Source organism: Coccinella septempunctata, chromosome 9 (assembly GCF_907165205.1).
Source record: "Coccinella septempunctata chromosome 9, icCocSept1.1, whole genome shotgun sequence".
In the NCBI taxonomy this organism is placed as follows: domain Eukaryota; kingdom Metazoa; phylum Arthropoda; class Insecta; order Coleoptera; family Coccinellidae; genus Coccinella; species Coccinella septempunctata.
In genome coordinates this window covers 3,093,453-3,096,507 of record NC_058197.1, presented here as the reverse complement: position 1 = coordinate 3,096,507, position 3,055 = coordinate 3,093,453, and the positions used below count along the sequence as shown (strand labels likewise).

Sequence of the window (3,055 nt, the reverse complement as noted above, 5' to 3'; positions counted from 1 at the left end):
AAGGCTAAAGTCATATGTTTATTAATTCCAAGAAATTACACCAAATAAGATATAAAAATGGAATAAGTCAAAAAACATATTGAACAGGAATCAAACAGACAAAATATTAACATACCTATCTCCTACAGTACGAAATGAATTCAGATAAACTGTATGGCTCTGATTTCAAAATAAAACAATATAAAGATTTCTTAAAATCCTCATCGCAAGTGATCTTTCTAATAGTTTTTGGTAGAGCATTGTACATAGATATTGCCATACATTCAACAGTTCTCTCCCTTAGTATTGTCCTATGAATAGGTACATTATAAGGAAACATTCTTCTGGTGTTATTAACATTTTTGTAATCCTCAAAATAATGAATTCGTTTTCTAAAAAAAAGTAAGAGCCTATATACATATAATCCATAGACAGTGAGTATATTATTTTTTTCGAAATTTCCTATACATGATTCTCTATAACTCAAACGTAACATAGTACGCAATGCCCTTTTTTGAACAACGAAAATATTTTCCACATTTGATGAACTACCCCCAAAAATTATTCCATATGAAAGTATGGAATGAAAATTTGCAAAATAGACAAGTTTGAGCCAGAGATATAGAAGGGGGGAGATTGAGCTTCGAGCTGCGCGAACTGGCTAAAATTGAAGGCCGCCATTTGTCAGGAAATATATACAGCACCGCCTAAAAGTGATAGCATGTGGCAAGAGTTATATAACAGGGGGACGTAAAATTCAGAATTTGAATGTTATGATTTCGTTGATAACAGTACTTGAAATTATGAGATTTCGGTCAATTCGTTTCTTATTTCTTCAGTACAATACAAAATGAATACCAAAAATTTCAACGAAGGAAAAAATTATTTGTTTTGTGTATTCTGGTGAATATAATGAGATGTGCAAATATTGAACATATCATCTAAATTCTAAACTGTACCAATGAATCCTTTTGAATTATATTCAAGCGTTTGTAACCAACGATGAAGGGAGCGATAAATTTTAATTTGTCTTTTCTATTCATATTGTAATAAAGTAGGTACCTATGTTTGACTTTATCTGAAAGTTTTTCGAATTTTTTCTCCCAGTTTGAGAACCTAATTCAATTTCAAAATTTTTTAAATCATTGAAATATATACTTCTATGTTGATTCTGGTTGGGAGCCAGTGGGAAAAATAGTTTCCTAACAACAAATAAAAACATGAAACGAAATATTAAAATAGGTAACGTTTTCAAAATAAAATCTATGATTTCGAAGATTCTAGCAATTTGGTCTTATGGGGTAGTCTGATATATATAGACTTCGAAGCGTCACCAATATTTGATTTGTTCCAGAATCGTTTTTCACTACTATTCCCTAATTACGATCAGAGGAAAGTAACCTGAAAAATTGCCCGTTCCTTCGAGATGCAATTCTGGAACTCTATTAAGTTTTAATTTTATTTTCTCTTTCTAAGGAAACACGATTTTGTCTATCTGAAGGACACTAGATTTTTTGCACAAAGTGGATAATTTGATCTGATATTTTTTATTGGAAGTAAGACATGATATGATGAAAGCTAACAAGGTCGATAAATTTTTCAGTAGCTACTGGCATTAAATATATAAAAAAAAAAAACATTTTTCTATTCATTTTATTTATACAATATTGTATATCCAGTATCGATTCCTGCATAAAATCAAGTGATGAAGTCTTCTAATTGCAGAACCTTGAATTTTTCAGTATAAACTTTTTACAGATTGAATATTCTAATTTTAAAATGAGATCTGGCAATATTTTTCATTAAAAGAAAGCCATGATGTCTGCCAATCACTGAAGAATATGAAAAATGTTCTTTCAAGGAAGGGAACAAATCATCAACTCGATCATAAAATTTTTGGAACTGAATTGTTGCAAATGCTTCAAGAAAATTTTCATCTCTTGGAACTCTATTTTTAGTTGAAATCATCAAATTCCTGATTGACATATCGTTATAATTCCATATGATGGTACATGAAGTCCCCCTGAAACAAACATAAAATAACATCATCTCAGTTTCATATCAAATTATCTCATCTTACCTTGATTTTTGAAGAATATTACAATTCCCTCAAGACTGGAACTTTTAGAGTCACAGTATCATTCTCTACATTTTTTAAATATCTCTCCATCAATGTGGCACTGAATCAAAAGATTTCTCCCAATGATGGGCAGCATTTTCAGAAATACGTTGATCTTGTCTAAAAAAGTCCATCATTTCTTTCATGTGTTGTATTTTATTTTTTAGAGACTTAATTGTATAATTTCCTTCTATATGATGCTTGGAATTTTTTCAATTCGATGAGTCTTTTCATCAATTTTGAAGGAGAAATACTGAAACAAGTTTAAAAAATTTGTAAATCTATCAAAGATATTCAAAAAATGATATAATTGGGAACTTACCTATAATTGTGAAGTAAGCCATCGTAAATATCCTGCTATTCAGCAAAAAAAGCTAATAAAACCACACGAATCCGCTAAATATCACCAAAAATACGTTGATATTTGTTATTATTGTTTACATTCGTTTGACTTGACAGCAGGCAATGGCAGCTAAATGACAAGAATATTCACTAAATTGTTAAACCGTGATCATAATACCGTGCTATGACCTGACAAATGGCGGACCCACTTTTGTCCCATGAAAATAGGATGCGCAGTGGTCGAAGCTCAATCTCCCCCCTTCTATATCTCTGGTTTGAGCACATCGAAATCCACTTGACCAATTAACATAAATAATGTGTAACATGCAGAGCTTAATCTGGTCTTAAGTTGTTCTGTATGAGGTCCCCACTTTAATTGACTGTCAAGAACTATACCCAAAAATTTCACATTATCTTCAATCACAACAGAGCTATCAAGAATATCCACAGTTTCAGGAAAATCTAATTTGGAATTATCACTATGAAAAATCATACATTTAGTCTTCTCAATGTTTAGGACAAGATTATAATTACATAACCAAGTTTTTACCGAGTTAACCACAATATTGCAAACATCAACAGCGTATGGAATACATGACGATCGGGTCAAAATAT

General features: G+C 30.9%; 2 long non-coding RNA genes across 2 annotated transcripts; both read right to left on the bottom strand.

The window, feature by feature from the left end:
• Positions 1–1,616: 1,616 nt before the first annotated feature.
• LOC123320578 lies at positions 1,617–2,296 on the bottom strand. Its single transcript, XR_006538778.1, has 2 exons — positions 2,060–2,296; positions 1,617–2,002 (listed from the first exon to the last, which is right to left on the bottom strand). It is a non-coding gene; the product is annotated as an uncharacterized LOC123320578 (long non-coding RNA).
• A 17-nt stretch (positions 2,297–2,313) lies between these two features.
• On the bottom strand, positions 2,314–2,709 carry LOC123320577. The gene is made up of 2 exons (XR_006538777.1): positions 2,421–2,709; positions 2,314–2,351 (listed from the first exon to the last, which is right to left on the bottom strand). It is a non-coding gene; the product is annotated as an uncharacterized LOC123320577 (long non-coding RNA).
• Positions 2,710–3,055: the final 346 nt, after the last annotated feature.